Consider the following 21,679-nt stretch of genomic DNA (forward strand, 5'->3'; position numbering starts at 1 on the left):
GTCAGGATGGATGATTGTTTTGATGTGTTCTTGGATTCGGTTAGCAAGAACTTTATTGAGGATTTTTGCATCAATATTCATAAGGGATATTGGTCTGAAGTTTTCTATCTTTGTTGGGTCTTTTTGTGGTTTAGGTATCAGACTAATTGTGGCTTCATAGAATGAGTTGGGTAGAGTACCTTCTGTTTCTATTTTGTGGAATAGTTTGTGAAGAACTGGGATTAGATCTTCTTTGAAGGTCTGATAGAACTCTGCACTAAACCCATCTGGTCCTGGGCTTTTTTTAGTTGGGAGACTATTAATGACTGCTTCTATTTCTTTGGGGGATATAGGGCTGTTTAGATCATTAACCTGATCTTGATTCAACTTTGGTACCTGGTATCTGTCTAGGAACTTCTCCATTTCATCCAGGTTCTCCAGTTTTGTTGAGTATAGCCTTTGGTAGAAGGATCTGATGGTGTTTTGGATGTCTTCAGGATCTGTTGTTATGTCTCCTTTTTCATTTCTGATTTTGTTAATTAGGATGCTTTCCCTGTGCCCTCTAGTGAGTCTGGCTAAGGGTTTATCTATCTTGTTGATTTTCTCAAAGAACCAGCTCCTTGATTGGTTGATTCTTTGAATAGTTTTTCTTGTTTCCACTTGGTTGATTTCACCCCTGAGTTTGATTATTTCCTGCCGTCTACTCCTCTTGGGTGAATTTGCTTCCTTTTGTTCTAGTGCTTTTAGGTGTGTTGTCAAGCTGCTAATGTGTGCTCTCTCTAGTTTCCTTTTGGAGGCACTCAGAGCTATGAGTTTTCCTCTTAGAAATGCTTTCATTGCGTCCCATAAGTTTGGGTATGTTGTGGCTTCATTTTCATTGAACTCTAAAAAGTCCTTAATTTCTTTCTTTATTCCTTCCTTGACCAAGGTATCATTGAGAAGAGTGTTGTTCAGTTTCCACGTGAAGGTTGGCTTTCTATTATTTATTTTGTTATTGAATATCAGCTTTAGTCCATGGTGATCTGATAGGATGCATGGGACAATTTCAATATTTTTGTATCTGTTGAGGCCTGTTTTGTGACCAATTATGTGGTCAATTTTGGAGAAGGTGCCATGAGGTGCTGAGAAGGTATATCCTTTTGTTTTAGGATAGAATGTTCTGTTGATATCTGCCAGATCCATTTGATTCATAATTTCTCTTAGTTTCTCTGTGTCCCTGTTTAGTTTCTGTTTCCATGATCTGTCCATTGGTGAAAGTGGTGTGTTGAAGTCTCCCACTATTATTGTATGAGGTGCAATGTGTGCTTTGAGATTTACTAAAGTTTCTTTAATGAATGTGGCTGCCTTTGTATTTGGAGCATAGATATTCAGGATGCATATTTCCTCTTGGAGGATTTTACCTTTGATGAGTATGAAGTGTCCCTCCCTGTCTTTTTTAATGACTTTGGGTTGGAAGTCAATCTTATCAGATATTAGAATGGCTACTCCAGCTTGTTTCTTCATACCATTTGCTTGGCAAATTGTTTTCCAGCCTTTCATTCTGAAGTAGTGTCTATCTTTTTCTCTGAGATGAGTTTCCTGTAAGCAGCAAAATGTTGGGTCTTGTTTGTGTAGCCAGTTTGTTAGTCTATGTCTTTTTATCGGGGAGTTGAGTTCATTGATATTAAGAGATATTAAGGAAAAGTAATTGTTGTTTCCTGTTATTTTTGTTGTTAAAGTTGGCATTCTGTTCTTGTGGCTGTCTTCTTTTAGGTTTGTTGAGGGATTACCTTCTTGTTGTTTCTATGGCGTGGTTCCTGTCTTTGTATTGGTTTTTTTCTGTTATTATCCTTTGAAGGGCTGGATTCGTGGAGAGATAATGTGTGAATTTGGTTTTGTCGTGGAATACTTTGGTTTCTCCATCTATGTTAATTGAGAGTTTGGCTGGGTATAGTAGCCTGGGCTGGAATTTGTGTTCTTTTAGTGTCTGTATAACATCCGTCCAGGATCTTCTGGCTTTCATAGTCTCTGGTGAAAAATCTGGTGTAATTCTGATAGGCTTGCCTTTATATGTTACTTGGCCTTTTTCTCTTACTGCTTTTAGTATTCTATCTTTATTTAGAGCATTTGTTGCTCTGATTATTATGTGTCGGGAGGTATTTCTTTTCTGGTCCAGTCTATTTGGAGTTCTGTAGGCTTCTTGTATGTTCATGGGCATCTCTTTCTTTAGATTTGGGAAGTTTTCTTCTATAATTTTGTTGAAGATGTTTGCTGGTCCTTTGAGTTGAAAATCTTCATTCTCATCCACTCCTATTATCCATAGGTTTGGTCTTCTCATTGTGTCCTGTATTTCTTGGATGTTTTGAGTTAGGATCTTTTTGCATTTTACATTTTCCTTGATTGTTGTGCCGATGTTCTCTATGGAATCTTCTGCACCTGAGATTCTCTCTTCCATCTCTTGTATTCTGTTGCTGATGCTCGTATCTATGGTTCCAGATTTCTTTCCTAGGGTTTCTATCTCCAGTGTTGCCTCATTTTGGGTTTTCTTTATTGTGTCTACTTCCCTTTTTAGGTCTAGTATGGTTTTGTTCATTTCCATCATCTGTTTGGATGTGTTTTCCTGTTTTTCTTTAAGGACTTCTACCTGTTTGATTGTGTTATCCTGTTTTTCTTTAAGGACTTCTACCTGTTTGATTGTGTTATCCTGTTTTTCTTTAAGGACTTGTAACTCTTTAGCCATGTTCTTCTTTAATTCTTTAAGTGAGTTATTAAAGTCCTTCTTGATGTCCTCTACCATCATCATGAGATATGCTTTTAGATTCGTGTCTAGCTTTTCCGGTGTGTTGGGGTGCCCTGGACTGGGCGAAGTGGGGGTGCTGGGTTCTGATGATGGTGAGTGGTCTTGGTTTCTTTAGTAAGATTATTACGTTTACCTTTCGCCATCTGGTAATCTCTGGGGTTAGTTGTTATCGTTGTCACTGTTTAAAGATTGGAGCAGAAGCTGTGTTCCACTCACCAGCAGTCTCAAAATCCTGCGGCGGGGGTCGTGGGTAGCTGGCGGTACCCCGGTGCTGGTCCAGCTGGAAGAGGCCTGTGGTCCTACTCAGGCCGGTTTTCTGCTTCTCTAACTAATGCAGTCTCTGGTCCCGCGTGCAATTGGATTGGGGCAGAAGCTGTGTTCCACTCACCAGAAGTCTTAAGATCCTGTGGCGGGTGTTGTGCGTAGCTGGCGAGTGTCAGCCGACCCTGCGCCCTAGCTACCCCGGTGCTTTTCTGACCGGAAGAGGCTTGTGGCCCTACGTAGGCCGGATTTCTGCCTCCCCAACCAAAGCAATCTCAGGTCCCGCGTGATTGGACTGGAGCAGAAGCTGTGTTCCACTCACCAGCAGTCTCAAAATCCTGTGGCGGGGGTCGTGGGTAGCTGGCGGGTGTCAGGCGACCCTGTGCTCAAGCTACCCCTGTGCTGATCCGGCCGGATGAGGCCTGTGCCCCTACTCAGGCCGGTTTCTGCTTCCCTAACTAATGCAGTCTCAGGTCCTGCGCGCGCGCAATTGGATTGGAGCAGAAGCTGTGTTCCACTCACCAGAAGTCTTAAGATCCTGTGGCGGGTGTTGTGGGTAGCTGGCGAGTGTCAGCCGACCCTGCGCCCTAGCTGCCCCGGTGCTTTTCTGACTGGAAGAGCCTTGTGGCCCTATGTAGGCCGGATTTCTCTCTCCCCAACCAGAGCAGTCTCAGGTCCCGCGTGATTGGACTGGAGCAGAAGCTGTGTTCCACTCACCAGCAGTTCCAAAATCCTGTGGCGGGGGTCGTGGGTAGCTGGCGGGTGTCAGGCAACCCTGCGCTCTAGCTATCCCGGCGCTGATCCGGCCGGATGAGGCCTGTGGCCCTACTCAGGCCGGTTTTCTGCTTCCCTAACTAATGCAGTCTCAGGTCCCGTGCGCAATTGGATTGGAGCAGAAGCTGTGTTCCACTCACCAGAAGTCTTAAGATCCTGTGGCGGGTGTTGTGGGTAGCTGGCGAGTGTCAGCCGACCCTGCGCCCTAGCTGCCCCGGTGCTTTTCTGACCGGAAGAGGCTTGTGGCCCTATGTAGGCCGGATTTCTCTCTCCCTGATCTGCGAATTCTTTTGAGAGCAGTTTTGGAAGTCTGCTTTTCCCCTGTATATGGCTCATCTTTTCTTTTGTATCCCATAGTTTTTCATTCAAAAGTGGACACTTGAGGGAATACTTTACATAGATTCCTGATCTGGATTGGCCTTCCCTGGGGCTTGATGTTTGTTTGTTTACCTATTTAGTGGCTTGGCCAGACTATTTCACTCAAGACTGTTGTCACCTCTGAAATGTGCAGCCTGTGATGTCGCTCGCCCTGGAGGGACGGCATCCCCAGGGCATGCACAGCCACCTTGCAGTGACAGTGGCTTTCTGGAGCTGTTCATGGCTCTTTCTCCCCCTATTTGTCTGCATCTCTGTTGAATCACAGTCAGCTGTTGCCCTCACTGATGCTGTCCACTGCTCTATTATTCTTGACAAGGCCCCCGGGCATAAATTGTTCTACAGTCAGTTTCAATTAAATTCATGCCTTTTTGCAGGAGTGCTCTTTGGGGACTAGCCTATGAGTTTTGTTCCAACATGAGAGAGACTCTAGCTGTCTCTTTCCCTGGTTCATCATTCTGGTGAACTACCAGCTGGTTTACAGCTAAGCAAGGTGTGCAGAGAGATCAATACCACCCTCCACTGTTTTGACAGCACCCTGAGGTGTGAACTTCCCCTCACTTTGTTCCACTACTGCCTTTCCAGCAGGGCACTGGGGAGCTCTTTGTTTTTGGAACCTATCTCTAAGCCCCAGGGCAGCCTTTGCTGCAGGGTCCTCAGAGCACTGGGCTATTTCCATTGAGTGACACCTGTGCTTTGCTTGCAGGACTGCGGGGTGAAGGTGTTGGCGTCATCTTCCTGGCTTGCCTTTTCTGAATGGCTCTCCTGGGAATTCTGAGGGAGAAGGCCCATACTACTGGATGTGGCACCTGAGCTAGCACCACCTGAGTGGGAGAAGGGAGCCCCAGGCTTCACACTGACCCTGCTTGGAAGGGAGCACATTCTTGGCCTGCTCCTCTGTGGTCCTAGCCACAGGGATTAAGATGACCCCGGGTCTATGACCATACATGTTGTGAGCAGAGCTTAAATCATGGAGGCGGGATGTGTGGGAAGAGCTGCAGTTCAGAAACTGTCCCCGCTGTTCTTCCTGGGGCTTACGGATTTTTTCTAATAGACTCTAGGCTTTGCTGAATGCCCTTTGAACATTGTCCACAGACTAACTTTTCTATCAAAACCTGTCGGAGCTGTTTTCTGGGGGCAAGAAATCACAGAAGTCAGTACCTGTCTGTGGTGGCTTCAACAATAAATATTCGCCCTGGGCTCTGGCATTGGACACTTGGTCCCCGGTTGGTGACGTTATTTGGAGAGGTTAGGGGTGATGTAGCTTTGCTGGAGGACGTTTTTCACTCAGAGTGGGAAAAAAAAAGAGTTTAAAGCATGGGCTCTGAGAGTTTAAAGCCTCACTCATCCATCCCCCTCTCTTTCCTTTTGATTCATGGTTGAGGATGTGATCTCTCCACTTCCTACTTTGACTTCTATGCCTGCCTCTGCTGTGCCTCTCCACCATGATAGATCCTTATTCCTCAGACCCATAAGCCAAAGTAAACTCATTATTCCCTAGTTGCTTGTGGCCATGATATTTCATCACAGCAGTCAGAAGACAATCAATACACATTCTGTGTTTACGTGTCTAGGAACCCATCACAGACCCTGGAAAACCCACTGTGCCCTTGGGAAGGACTGAGACCCAAGAGGAAAATGGCATCTCAGTAACATCTTGAGAAGAGCTGCAGTCATGGGGATCCCCACCTCCTCCCACTGCACATCACATCTGTGAGTTACAGTTCTGCCCCAGGCTCTTGATTTTCTCTCTCTTGACTCTTGGCTCTTCAAACACTGATTTCTAACCTGAGTTGTGTGTTAACTGGTGCTGTGATCTGGGCCAGGGCTTAAGGGTGTGATGGGAAGCAAGGTAAGGAATCAGTAATGGTCAGAGTGGAACAAAGGGAATTTTCTCTTTTACATGACTTCTCAAGCCACACTCTGTGGAGGAGAGACTTGGAACCTTCTCAAACACCTTTAGGAGATAGCAGCTGCTACTTGCCACTGTTCTGTGGTACAGAACATCTCCATTTGGACACCTTAGAGGTTCAGCATGTACAACAATGAGTATGGGACTCTTAGACCTGGTCAGCTGCTGGTGTCTATTCATTGACAAGTGCAGGATTTAAGAGGTATCCTTCATATTTCTCTCTCTTCATAGTCAATGAAAAACCTTTTGATTTTCTTACTTCAAAATTAGTTTGGAGTCCATTGTTTTTCATTCCATCCTGTTTTTCATTGCCCCATGTGTTCTTGATAGTGTCATCTCCTGTATGGATAATTGCTGGGTCTCTCTCATCCCCTTCTACCTCAGCCTACCAGCCTCCACTCACATAATGGGTGGAGAGCACGTTCCTACTTAAGAATCCAGTTCTGCCTCTTGTTGCTTATAACCCACCAGTAGCTCCTATTGCCATGGACTTGAGTTTCTTGTCTCTTTCAATGTTTTACAGGTTTGCTATGTATTTACATCCACACCAGGACTTTTGCACATGCTGTTCTGTTGTCTGGGAACACTTTTGTCAAGACAGCCCGTTACCTCTGACTAGGTATCTGCTCTCCATCCTTCAGTTGTCTGTGCCAACATTTCATCTATCCTAGTGACTAGAGGACACCATGGATATTAAATCTGGCATCTGGAATCTGGCTCGATTTTCAGTTTGTTTGTAGAATTACTACTTAAATTTAATTTGGAGAGTGGTTTTGCTCTTTGTTATAATATCAGCACTTAGTTCAGCCCACCTGCAGGTCCAACAGCTAGTTAAATAGTAGTTGGCGAACTGTTATGAACTGGATTGCAAATGCTTAATGCATGCTTCCTTACGAGAGGAAAAATGGCCTCAGATGAGTGCTCAGGAGTGCTGTCTGTAGAGTGTTCCCCACTCTGAGTGCTCAGGAATGCTGTCTGAAGAGTGCTCCCCACCCTGTAGGGTGAGAGGTTGAGGTATTCACAGCCCCTCTGGAAGACAAGAGGTTATGATTTAAAGTTCAGTGACCTGCAGGTTCCTCTGAGCAGGGGGTGTATGTCACAACAGCTTGCTCAGCTGGCAATGGGCACCACAGGTTATCTTCTCAGACCACCTGCCCCCAGGTAGTTTCTGAGGGTTTTTCTAACAGGTCCACATGGAGTTTGGGTAGCTATCTAACATCCATCCACTTTGAGTGATGGCTCATGTACTATGACATTCCAACTGTCCTGACCAGACCCTTCAAGGAAAGCCTGTGATGCCCTGGTGAATTTGGTAATGGCCATACTAATGCTACTTATCAGCTGTACGGATGCACTACACTCCAAGCAGATAATCTTGACCCACATACTCTCTCCTCCATAGCTGCCTTCCCCAGATGTTTTGCAGTGCTGAGGACAGAATCCTCACTCCAAATTGTGCTACTGAGCTATGCCTCCAATCCTATCTGCCTCCATCTTGTGGTAGACTCTGTGGAGAAGGAATGAGTTGCTTCTATCTGGTAAGACTAGGTGAGAAGCAGCCAGCTGAGGCTTTGCTCACCAGCTGCCCCTATGGAGTGCTGGAATTCTGTGCCTATGCATTACCTTGCACAATGTTTTAGAAAGAACTTTTCTTGTTGTTTGTATAGCTTGTTATTGCTAGGACTAACTCTTTGTTTCTAAGGAAAATATCTCTGTTTTGGTTTTAGAACAACACAGAATTCATTTAAATTACATTTTATTTCTTTTGGTTCTGGGCCCTCAGGAACATGAGCTGCTCATTTATCCTTGTATCTCAGGTGTCATGGACATGGGGTTGGGGAGCCCAGAGGATTTCTTTTCCCAGGTCAAGAGGCCTGCCTTGCCTTTGTTTTTTTCTATACAGAACACATAAGACTGAGAGCTCTGTCCATGGTCCTGTTATAAAGCAAAAGCAGGTGCTGTTTTCTGTTAGGTCCTTTGCCTTGGTCAAAAGTGTCACTGTACAAAGTACAAGGTTGTCTATAATGTGACAAGAAGAATCTTCAGAAGCCAGGCTCATCTCTGGGCAACAGGTGCCAATGTAGGAGGGACAGTGTTCCTGTGATGTGTCTGGGTTTCTCATGAGTGAACCAGTCACCCGAACCAAGACAATGAATGGAGAAGGTCGTTGGTCTCTTTGTAGAATTTTAGAAAGATAAATGGGCTGGGGAGATAAAAAGTGTTTGCTACACATGTATGAGGATCTGTGTTCAGACCCCTACCACTCACATAGAAGTGGAGCGGAGGCTCATGCCTATAATCCAGGCACTGGGTAGACACAGTCATGAGAATCTTTGGGAATTGCTAGTTGGCAAACTAGCCTAGCTGAATTGGTGAATCTTGGGTTCCAAGTGAGATCCCCTCTCAAAACATACATTAAGAGTAATTGAGAAAGATACTACCATGGTTCTCTGGCCTCCTCACATATGTATGCATGTGTGTTTGTGCCATCTCACACACGGATTAAGAGTACAGAATATAATGAATGACTCTGAAGATCCTGGATAGGAAAGGGCATGTCTGGAGTCTCAGTAAGGACACTCTCTAAGGCTGTGCCCATGATGGTTGTTTACTTCAACTCTTGTCTGACAGGGACACTAGTCATGGAAACCCAGGGTGAGAGGACTGCTCTTTTTAATGCCTTTATAACATTTTCTGTAAATCTACACCTAACTGAACATAGAATTTTATGTTTTTTAAGTGTTCCTAAAATTGTTTTTGGAAGTAAGTGGAAATTTGCATAATTCCTTCTGTCAGCTGCTACCTTTGACCAATAGCGAAGCTTTTATCACAGGAGTTGCATGCATTACAGTCCTTGTTTCTCCAGGAATAGGATGGACAGACCTGAACAGTGTTGCTCCTTAGGCCTTGAAAGCTAAGAGAAAGTCTTAAAGGTGCAGGAGAGGAGTCTGTGGTAGTCAGGCTGGAAGGTCCAAAAGGGACCTTTTCTTTCATGTGACCTCCCAGCCACCTACAGAGGGCCATTTCTCCATAGCAGAGATGGTTAGAATCTTCTCAAACATTTTCAGGAAGCAGCAGCTGCTAAGTTATCATTCCTGGCTCATGTCTCAGCATGGATCCTTCTCAACTGTCCAGTAGCTAGGAAGAAAAGAGCGAGACTCTTCTATGTTCTGCTCTGAGAGGAAGGGCTCCAGGGAAGGCAACAGCAAACTTTGCAGATTAGGTTGTACCAATCTCCAAGGCTGAAGAAATGTGGGGGCTCCATATTGCAGCACAAATGTCAGTCTTGCTCATTTCATAATCTGAAATGTCTCCATTGATGCTGGAAGGTCTGCAACTACCCTGCATTCCTAGTAATGCCCGTGGGGAGGCCTTGAAGTAGTAACTGTTCTGATGCATATTTGATCTGGGAGCTTCTTGTAGAGGTGCAGGAAGGCAGCTCTTCTCAGGCCCTCCTGACAGCAGCTCAGGGGACAAAACCCTGCTGAAGGATGACCCTGTGGCTTTTGTAAGAAGTCTGTTTTAGACTCCTGTGGATCCCATAGCAGCTTCTCCATTCAGAGTGGTCCAGTACCTCTCTGTAAGCTCCCAGACCCTCAACTTGCCTCTAAATTTCAATGAAGAATGCAGTTCCCTTCCCCTGAACTACTTTGAAACTTCCTGCTAGAAACTTAACCCCCAAATTCATATCCAAGTGAGGCTTAAGCACAAGGGTTTGGGGACATAATTAGTGTTAGATAAGGTCGTGTGGAAACCATAATGAGTCTGGTGGCTTTACAAGAAGAAAGTGAGTTCTAATTGATACCTGTGCACTGCCTGTGCCATGTGGTGATCAGACCCGAGGTTCTCCCACAGGCTGGTATTATGTTTCAGGATTTCCAGCCACCAGAACTATAAGCCAAATAAACATGTGTTCTTTACAAATGACTCAGTCCAAGATATTTTGTTAACATAACAGAAAACAAATCAAGAAAAACACGCACAGAAAATTACTCCAGGGATTGGAGTGTGTGCTCAATGGTTAAGCGCCCTTGTTGCTCTTACAGAAGACACAGGTTGGGTTCCAAAACTCATGTCTTGTGGCTCATGAGCACCCATAACTTCAGCTCCAGGAATCTGACACCCTGTTCTGGTCTACACAGGTATCCACATTCAGGTGCACATCACATACATACATGGACATACATGAACACACACACATGCACACACATACACAACTTTTAAAAGCCCCTTAAGACTTAATTATTTTTTGTCTAGTTCCTTTAAAAATGCTACCTTGTTGCTGGATGTTTTTTGTTCATATCTTTAGAATATAGCAGGCTTCCTCCTAGGATTATAATGAAGCTTAACTTATTCAATTGTAATTTTTTAATATCCAGGTTTGACTTAGCCATGTGTTGACAGCAAAACTTTGGTCAGAATTCACAGCTCTTAGGTCACAGTGCATTGTTCTTCCTGCCTCCACCCAGGTCCCTGGGAATATGTGGGCCATCAGAGCATAACTGAGAGCTCTGACCCTCCCAGAGCTATGGGGCAGCCTCAACATCATGCAGCCCACATTTTTGCCATTCCAACTCTCTGTGCCTGCATTTTGGTTGGATTTTTTTGGGTCCATAGTTCAATTCTACAAGAGATTCCATGCAGAAGTTAATCCCATTTAGAGCAAGTTGGCATGAGGATGTGTTGGAGTGACTAGGGAGCCTTGTCCCCCAAAGTTAACCAAGAACTCAGAAGATTCTGCTACCTCCCTGTCTAGGAAAATAGACCCAAAATAACATCGTAGACTGACTTAAAGCACAGTGTTAGTTACTGTCTGTTGCTGTGATAAAACGCCATAACCAAAAGCAAAGAAAAGGTTATAAAAGAAAAGGTTTAATTTGGGTTCTAGTGTCAGAGGGTTAGAATCCACAGTAGCCCAGATGGCATGGCAGCAGGAAGCTGGAGCAGGACACAGAGAGAAAACATCTTCAGCCACACATAGACAGCAGATTCACAAACTAGAAATACGAAGGGCTATAAATTCTCATAGCCTGTTCCCAGTGATGTGATTCCTGCAGCAAGACTCTGTCTCATAGAGATAGACCACCTCCAATCATTGCCACCAAGTGTTCACATTCATGAGCTTATGGGGCAGTTTTCATTCAAACTACCATACATAGTAAAACTCCATCTATAGGGTGCTACCCCTTACAGAGATTCTCTCAGAAGCCACATGCTCTAACTAGGCTGTGCAAACAGCCAAACTGAGAACACTCTAAGATCTTGACTTTGGTATTGGCCACAGCCTCCCTCTGTATTGGCTTCAATCTTGACAATCTTACTCCTTTAAAAACTATATTTGGATTCGGGAGACAAATAAATCAGAGCAAATAAGGGTTAGTGTTTAAATAGTTTTGGAGGGAAGAACGAATAAGTGGCCTGGGAGGCTCTATCAAAATGAGTCTGGTGACTTTCTTATAGGAAGTGTGGACATGAATGTGTGTGGTCATCTTGTCCAGGATTGCATAAATTAATGCTAAACCGTAGCCATTACTCTCCATCTATCATGGTGCTTAAGACCATGTGGGCAGTTTGGGCTTGGTATCTTTTGCATAGCTACAGCAGTACATTAGTGGGGCCACTTCATCCAATGAAGGACATGCACTGGATCCATCTAAGTGTGCTGTGTTTAGGGTTGAGACTGCGTATATTTAGAGATTTGCTGGAAACCCAGCTAGGGTGACTGGGGATTTACTAGGACATCAAAGGACTTTTATAGTTTATTTAGGCTGAGATGAGGTGGTGGGTGGCAGCTGAAGTGCAGGAAAGTCTGGGCAAGAGCCACAGAGGCTTGCAAGAATATGACTCACTTAGAGAACTGTGAAGGCTTTTCATGCCCAGACACATAGAAACTCAAGGATATGTGTGAAGATTTGGTATGGGTCTGGCTTTGGAAGAACATGGAGTGACAGAGGGATTGCAGAGACCAAATGGAGGTTGGTAGGGACTGTCACAAGGTTTAGCCTGATACCCAGGGACCGTGAGTGGTTGGTATTAGGCAGTGGTGACTCTGAGGGCTGTGAAACAAATACACCTCCTGGTCCTTAGGGAGTGGAAAGGGGGTCAGACAACACACGGGTTTGCTCTGGGAGTCTGGTAGATGCAGGTCCTTCTTCAGTGAGGAAATACAATGGGTAGCAAATGACAAATGGTTCAGAATCTTCATTTACTTTTTGGATCTAGAGAGTGGATAGTATTTTCTATTTCAGGAAAAACATTTTGTTTCCACTTTTAGATAATTGCTTTTTGTCACTGTCTAAGAAGTGAATCATTTAAATAAAGATATTTACACTTTAAGGTTTTCTTAGAACTTCCAAACAGAGACATATGTGTAAATGCCAAACAGAAGTTTCCAGTCAAATCTTGCCTTTCTAATGTTCTCCCTTTGGGGAAACTTGACCTTGATTTGGGGCTTCCCATCCCACCTCAAAGAGTTCTGGGCTTTTGACTTTCGACTAAATGTCAACTGTATCATAGTCCTAGGAAAGCAGGCAAGATTTAGAGTAGAAAAGCTCAAGATGTCTCCTTAAGTCTGAATTTCAGAGTGAATTCTCCCCCCCCCATCAGAACTGTGCAATATTTGGGAAATATTAGACATGGATTTCTTATTGAAAATGTATCTCCTATTCTCACAGCTCAAGACACAGAATCCTTCTCTTAGTGGCTTTTGGAAACCTCATCTAGGATGCCTGGGACCTTGAGTGAGCAGAGGGAATGAATGGCTGGCATGGTGACAGTCCCTATGACATAAAACATGGGAAGGAAGGACAGTCAGATCAACCAGAAGCACATGACAAGGCCCCAGATAATTGCGAAATGTTGCAATATGTCTTCATTTCCTGGTCAGCACAATTGCGTGTCCCTCAAACTTCTTCTTTTTTAGGGGTGTTTGTTTGTTTGTTTTTTGGTTTTTCCAGACAGGGTTTCTCTGTATAGTCCTGGCTGTCCTGGAACTCACTTTGTAGACCAGGCTGGCCTTGAACTCAGAAATCCTCCTGCCTCTGCCTCCCGAGTGCTGGGATTAAAGGTGTGCGCCACCATGCCCGGCTCATCCCACAAACTTCTATACTCTTTACTACCAACGGGAGCCTTGTTGATACAACTGATGAACTACCCTCTCCCCTTCCTCCCTCCAGGGCCCTTCTGGGAAGCTTCAAACCTGTATATTTCTATGCCCCTAGCCCCAAGTCTTAGTACACAGGGTGAATCTATTCATTGTTCCTATGCTTATCACCTTCTGAGATTTTGTTGATTTCTCTTAGTTTTTGCCCTTAATGTCCTACTGGTTTTACCCCCAAAGGACATTTTTAATCACATAAATAGATCATGTACCCTAACTGCATTGGAATAGCACTATGTTTTAAGTAACTTCAAGTCAAGTCTCAAGTGCTAACTCTGACACCTGCTACCTTAGTCGAGAAGGATTCAAGCACCACAGTATATTGTCAAGAACAACTGGAGAGCCAAGATAGTGACTGAAATGAAGGAATTGAAGAGAATCAGATCTCTCCAAGCATGCAAATGAGGGCTGGAGAGATAGCTCAGTTGGTAAAGTATTGTCTTGCAAGCACAACAACATGAAGATGATCCCCAGATTCCACATTAGAGAACAATCTGGGCATGGCGGGACATGCTTGTCATCCCAGCACTGGGAATCCTGAAGCAGGTAGGTGCTGGGGTTGCTGGGCAGCCCTGCCTCGCCTTGCTGAGTTCTTAGAACATGCTGAGCTCCAGGTCAATCAGAGTCCTTGTCTCAAAGCAAAACAAAACAAATACAAAAAACTGAACCCATGATGCCTGGATACTAACACCCAAAGTTATCCTTCACACACACGCACACACACACACACACAGTGAGAGAGGTAGACAGAGAGAGAGGACACACATACACACACACACACACACACAGAGTGAGAGAGGTAGACAGAGACACACACACACACACAGAGTGAGAGAGGTAGACAGAGACACACACACAGAGTGAGAGAGGTAGACAGAGAGAGAGGACACACACACACAGAGTGAGAGAGGTAGACAGAGAGAGAGGACACACACACACAGAGTGAGAGAGGTAGACAGAGAGAGAGGACACACACACACAGAGTGAGAGAGGTAGACAGAGAGAGAGGACACACACACACACACACACACACAGTGAGAGAGGTAGACAGAGAGAGAGGACACACACACACACAGTGAGAGAGGTAGACAGAGAGAGAGAGGACACACACACACACACACACACACAGTGAGAGAGGTAGACAGAGAGAGAGGACACACACACACACACACACACAGTGAGAGAGGTAGACAGAGAGAGAGGACACACATACACACACACACACACACACAGAGTGAGAGAGGTAGACAGAGAGAGAGGACACACACACACAGAGTGAGAGAGGTAGACAGAGAGAGAGGACACACACACACACACACAGTGAGAGAGGTAGACAGAGAGAGAGGACACACACACACACACAGTGAGAGAGGTAGACAGAGAGAGAGGACACACACACACACACACACACAGTGAGAGAGGTAGACAGAGAGAGAGGACACACACACACACACAGTGAGAGAGGTAGACAGAGAGAGATGACACACACACACACACACACACACACAGTGAGAGAGGTAGACAGAGAGAGAGGACACACACACACAGAGTGAGAGAGGTAGACAGAGAGAGAGGACACACACACACACACACACACACACACAAAGAGACAAAGAAACAGAGACAGATACACACACACACAGAGACAGAGTGACAGAGAGAGGACTATGATCCATGACAAATTATGACCAAATATTGCCATGAAGTTATATCACCTCATGAACACCCGGGCAGAGCAAAGCTATCTGGTAGGAACACCCAAGTCCATACTAGGGCTTTTGTCCAGGATTCCAGCTGTCCAAAAGTACATGGTCACATGGAGAATTCTAAGCGAAACTGGCATCTCACATTCTGTTATTAATCACTGAGAAGCTGAAGTAGCTGATCCCCCATGAGTGTGGCCATGAAACACACCCTGAGTGTGGCATAGGCTGTAATGTGGTCCAGACTCAGGCTGCCCATTCATGAATGCATTGTGGTACTTTGGCAATTGTAGGAACAGCTGGGCACTCTTGTCTCCCTGCCTGGTCACTAAAGGATGATGAGAATCTTGTAGGGGAGATGAATTGAAAGGGTCTTCAGGAAGAGCCCCAGGCCTCGCTGCTGTAGTCACTTGAAGCAAAAGGACAGTGACCAAGACTGGTTTCCTTGGCGGCAGGGAAACCTTGTGCTTTGGCTACCTAGTCCTCAGTGTGGTCCATGGCCCTGCAGCAGCCATCTCACCTGGGTGCTTCCCAGAAATGCAGACGCTTGGGCTCCACCAGGGTTCCTATCAGCAAGGCCACAGCTGCACACACTGGGCTGACAGTCTAGGATCAGGTACCTAAATGCAGCACTCCATTGTATTTCAGGTGGACTCTCTGGATGCTGTGTCCCTAAGAGCCACACAGGATGGCCATGCAGGCACTTCTTCCAGCAGCAGCCTGGGATGTGGAGCTGGGCACCTGTGACTCTGCGCAGTTAAACCACCCCACACTAAACAGAGGACAAGTTTCTTGTCCTAGGATCAAGTCAATGGGGACTGGCAGGGAAGTGATGTCAAAGATCAAAACCAAGGCTGGAGTTCAGTTTGTTGACTCTGTTACTATGTTTCTGCCCTTCATCCAGCAGAGAAGGGACAGCAGAACACATTATTAGAACCAACAAAATGTCCTTTAACAGTACATCCAACAAAGAACAGAGACTTATGGTTCATTTCATGAGCCACCCAAGGAAAATAAACATAACATTTGAGCTCAAAGGCCCCTGTGGAGGTCCCTGTTGGTGGAGCAAACTTCCTCACCTGAGTGTGACATAGCGAAGTGACAGAAGGGATATTAGTTCATTTACAGCCTTGTTCTTGACAAATATGAGGAAAAGTCACTCCATTTTCAAGCATCTTGGGAGTGATTGCCGTTCCACAGAGAGCTATTGTAAGGACCTGTCATCCACAGTTCTCTGTGAAGGTGACCCCTGAACTGTGGCTAAGCTAGGATTGTGAGCTGAAGAGAACTGGGTCAGAAGTCAATGCTGTTGGGGAGCCTGTGGCAAGCCACAGAAAGAGGCCCCAAGTGACTTAGGTAGCAGCTGCAGAAACGGCAGCATTGGGCTCCCTGCACTGAGCAGCCCCTCTCCAGTGGGTTCCACTAGACTCAAATTCTAGATGATTCAGAACTTGCCTTTGAAGAGTTCTGCACCTGTGAGCCTCTGGGAGCTGCTCACTGTTGTCAAAGCTATATGGACCTGCTAGAGTGGTGACTTGTCCTCTTCTCTGTGAAAAGGGCTGCCACATTGGACTTGGCCCCCTGTATGAGCTGCAGTTTCCCTTTCTCTTGGTGAAATTCTTCTTAAAACCTATGCACAACCCAGCTCCTGTGTCATGAGTAGAAGATGGCTCATTCATTGCAAGATATAAGAGGTCCATCCTGAGGGTTCTTTGCAAGATTTCAGTGAACTCTTTCAGAATTCCAGAGAACTCTTCTGTTGGAAGATTAAATGCAGCCCCCAGTGTCCCATACCGTGCTGGGCTTAAGGTTTTGTCATTGGCATTAGACAGCCAGCATATATTCCTGTTGTATCAGGGACATGGGGCACCAGTTCTTGCCTATGAAGACAATCTTTTAGATGAACAGATGAACTGGGCCTGGAGATGTGTCTTGGTTAGTAGACTGACCACCTGGAGTTGGGGATGTGCCATGGTTAGTAGAGTACCTGCCTAGCTTGCACAAATACCTGGGTTTTATTCCAAACATGATGTATGTTTCATGATTACAGAATATGATTGTAATCCCAGCTAGTAGAAAAATCATTTCCAGGTCACCCCCAGCTATGTAACAAGTTCAAGGCCAACCAGAACTCTGTCTCAAAACAAGCAAATGAACAAACAAACCCTCAGACTTGCAAACTGGGGCATGCTTTCAGAGAATCCACATGCTACATCTCTCTTAAGGACTCAGAAAGACAACCATCTTTAGCATGGTGCCCTACATAGCATTACTGATTAGGGTGCCATTTTAACTCCTCTGGGCAGAGTAGAATCTGCCAGGCAAAGCCCAGGGCCAACCATTTCTCAGGCAGAGTTCCACTGTATTCTTGGGTCATTCATACTTACCTTCATACTAGGCCTTGAAGAAACTATATCTTTGTCAATAACCAAGTTCATACGTAGATACTGAGCAGCTATTTGAGACTATAGTTGCTGTGTAAAGCAGAGCATTAACTCATTTGTTGTCTGTTGTGGAGAAACCAAGACACATTACATTATATAGAAGATCTGCAGACAAGTCCAGTGTGTGTCCTTAACTGCTAGGTCGAGAAGTTATGAACTTGGTACATGCCATCTAAACCAGGATTTGGAAACTTCCACACCCTCTCTGAGGACCACATAGTAAATATTTTAGGCTTTGTGGGACAGATGGTATCTGTCACAGCCAGTCAAGTGTCCTGGTGTGAAAACAGTTTTAGATGATATGTAAATGAATGTGTATGACTGTGTGCCAATAAAACTTTATTTACAAAAACAGGCAGCAGTCTGGATTTGGCCCAGGTAAGGTTGCCAGAGTTAGCAAAGAAAACTCCAAGTCTTCCAGTTGAGTGCAAATTTCAGAGAAACTGTAGACATGGATTTTGGCATGTCCCAAACATTTTAGGGGGTGCATAGCCAAGGGTAGCTGCTGTTTTATCTGGTAATGTTGAAGTCAACTGGCATCTGATTTGAATTAATGTATATTGTGAGTTAGCCTGTTAAAATGGCCTTGACCCTGATAATCTAAGACTTGGGGAAAATCAAAGCGATTTTCCAATGAAGGTTAGGAAAAAGGGTACTGTATCTCAGAGATGAAGGAGTCTTATCCAGTAGAGACTGGTCAGGGACAATTGGCCAAGGATGAGGCACTTGGTTCTCCCAGACTTGGGGTCCTTGTGCCTGAACTGGAGGGTCCTTGAGGCATACACAGTCCGAGCACTGGGATAACATGGCCATCTGGTAGGCAGTGCCCTGCACACAGTGGTCCTGGCCATCTTCCCACGAAAGCTCTTCCTGGCAGCTGTTTGCTCACCTTCTCTCCTCAAGGTCAGCACCAAACATTCTTGGACCAAATAAATGTTCACTCTCCCATTGCTCAGTCAATTGCTCAGTTCCCAGCAAACCACAGAGGATGATAATCAGGCCTGGTGTTGCTAGTCTCACACATGCACACACAAACCACATGTGGAATTTAAAGATACCTAGAAATTTAAATCATCTTTCTATCTGAGGTCATGAAGCAGATTGTGGTTGCAATCAACCTTTACACTCAATTCTAAAATAGCATGTGACCCAGGAAAGGTGTCCAGTGGAGTTGAGACATAGGTGTGATATCATAAGGAGCCCTGGCTTGTGGCTCTAGCTTCCATGTGTACTTGCTGTCTGAAATGTTCTTTCCTTGTGACAACACTAGGCATGTATCATGTTCCTCACTGCTAACAGAGATTATACTAGCATAACCTTGGGCGCAGAGCATCTACTACAAGTACCTGGCAGGTGGAAACACCCACAACACTTTACCTCCAACAAGCAGGCAGTATGTGCTGTGGGTCTGGTCAGATAATCCAAGGAGCAAGATTCCCTGGGATAGGGTGGCCCTGGCTGATGCAAGGGAAATCCATGGGGCACACCATAGAGAATTAAGACAGATGCCAACAACAGCCTGCAGGATGGTAGAGAGACTTGGACTTACTCATCATCTCCCTTGGGCTTGTCACTAAGCCAGCTGTTTAGGACACCTTGCCTTCTTTGAGACGCAAATGTGTCACCTGCCTCATTCCATGATGAAGGAAACTCTGAGAGAAGTTCAATATCTCAGTTGGCTAATACTGGAAAACTAAAGTTTCCTTTCGTTCCTCCTAGATATCTATCTAGAAAGCAGAGTCCCTTTGACATCTGATGAAACCTTTGAACTGTAAAGGGAGGAGCAGAGGAATGCATGGCCACTGTAGCCTCTTAGCAGGGTTTGGGCTGGTGGCTGAGTTCTCCATAATTGTTCCAAGACAATCAAAGGCTTTGCCTACTGCAGAGATAGTGATGCTGGGGAATGCAAAACATTCCAACTTCTTGTTTGACTTTCTGCTTCTTGCTTCTTCTCTCCCCATTACATTCTTCAAAGGATGAACAGCACATTAACAACTCCCCGGTGGTGACAATTAGGGGCAATTTGTGAACTAAAATTGGCCAGTTGCCTTATTCCTTTGGAGGTGACAGTCTACCACTTCAATCTTCTTTAAATCCATGCTTAAGACCAAGCCTGCCTGCTGGAAGGATTTTCTGCATTGCACGTTTGTCTCTTCAATGCAGAGCTGCAACACAGTGGCAAGAAGAAGAGACTCAAGTCCTACTGAGCCATACATGTTGGATACTCATTCTCAGGTATAAATTAAAAGATGCTTAACTAATGTTTTATTTGTCCAAATAAAATGAAAATAATAATACTAATAACACTGTTGAGCCCAAATGATAGAACGGGTAAATCACGTGTTTCTTTTCTTATCTCATAAAATATTTTACTAAGAAATTAATTTTGATGGTAGATGAGTTTAGCAAGTTGTCTTTTTTCTTTTTTTTTAAATTCAAAAAGTATTTTCATATATGTTTTGATTATGTTTTTCCCCTCTGCTACTTCCCCATCTTCCCCATCTCCCTAACCAATAAACTTTATGCTATTTCTTTGATTCTCTCTCTCCCCATGTCTCTCTCTCTCAAAAAAAAAAAAACTCCACAAAGCCTCAGAAATGAAAACAAACAAACAAAATGACAAGACAAAGACACAATAAAACAGGAGCACCCCTCTCCCCCAAATAAACCCATGGGATCCATTCTGTGTTGGGAAATTACTCCTGGGCATGGGGCTCACCCTGGAGTATGGCTGATATAACCAGTGACAGACACTCCATGGGAGAAAACCGACTTCTCCTTCCAAGTACGTATCAATTGCAAATTGCTTCTTGGCAAGGAGTGGAAGTTTGTTCATCTCTTGGTGTGGGGAGCCTGTCTGTCTGTAACCTCTACTGCTCTTGTGCATGCTATCACAGTTTTCGTGAGTTCTTATGTGCATCTCTCCTGTTGTGTCCGGAAGATGCTGTCTCCTTAAACTCATCCATTACCTCTTTCTTATACCCTTTCTGCCTACTCCTCCACATAGATGCCTGAGTCTCAAGCAGCTAGCTTTCATAAAGCTTCACATTAAGTACTGAACACCCCAAATCCTCTCATACTACACATTGTCCAGTTGTGAGCCACTGTGTTAATTGCCATGAACTGCAAGCAGATTCTCTGAGGATGGCTGATTAAGTCACTGATTTGTGGATAAAGCAGAATGTTGTTAGGGGTCATTTTATCACAGTATTTCTTCAGCAGAATAACTGTAGTAGGTGATAGTGATAGCATGCTAGGCCTGTGACAGATGTAGTCTCAGCTTCATAGCTGCTTTAGCAATATCAGGTATGGCTTCCATCTTAAGCAGCAGACCTTAAGTCTTAAATAAAAATATAAAACATGGTTGGTCACTACCACAACATTTGTGCCACTATTGTGTCTGTATCTCTTGCAGACAGGTTATGTAGGTTTCAGGGTTTATGGAGCGTTGACATAACTGATTCCTTTTCTCCTCTGGTAGCATGCAGAGTGCCTGCTTGCATCAGAGATGCTAGTTAGGAAGGGTTAGGTTTCTACTTGGGCACTAGCTTCACTTTTCTGTGTTTGATGACAGAAGTCAGTCGTGTATTCAGTCCCTATAAGAACTTGTCAGCTTGTGGAAAGCAACCAATAGCCTGGGATATTTAGGGGTGTCTATGGGACACCCTTTGGCCGGTGACTCAGGATGTAACCTATTCCCAGCGCTAGAGGTTTTATATGGTGGCATAAGATATCTAGTTGGGACATTACCCACTCATAGGATGACTCAATATGAATTTATTTCAAATATGTATATATTTTAGGAAGCTTCTGCACTATTAAGTTTTCCCACATTTTCTAAGAGCCCTTTAATGTTAGTTTTGCCTCCCCATATTTCCCCTTTTACTCTTCTCTCTGATTCCCCTCTCCACTCAATCTTTCAATTCTCATTTCCCTTTTGTCTTTCTCTCTCGATATTTTCTATTTCCCCCTTTTATGGAAACCCTCTACCCACCCACCCCCATCCATTACTTGGTAATTAACCTCTCTGGTTATTCTGATTGTCACACACCTCTCAAAAGCTTAGAAGCTACCATCCAAAAATAAGAGAACATACAAAGTATCTGTCTTTTGAATTCTGTAGTACTTCACTCAGGATGAAGAGTCATGTACCTTGACAGAAGCTGCCTAAAAAAAAAAATCCATGAACCAACAAGTCCACCATGTTTAGTCGTGTAACTGACAGAACACTAGAACCAAGAAGCATATTTGTGAACAACCATATTTGGATCAGCACTCATCTGAGTGGGTATT

The sequence above is a fragment of the Mus caroli genome, unplaced genomic scaffold (genome assembly GCF_978045245.1).
Source record: "Mus caroli unplaced genomic scaffold, Mus_caroli_1 scaffold_4, whole genome shotgun sequence".
Taxonomy (NCBI): Eukaryota; Metazoa; Chordata; class Mammalia; order Rodentia; family Muridae; genus Mus; species Mus caroli.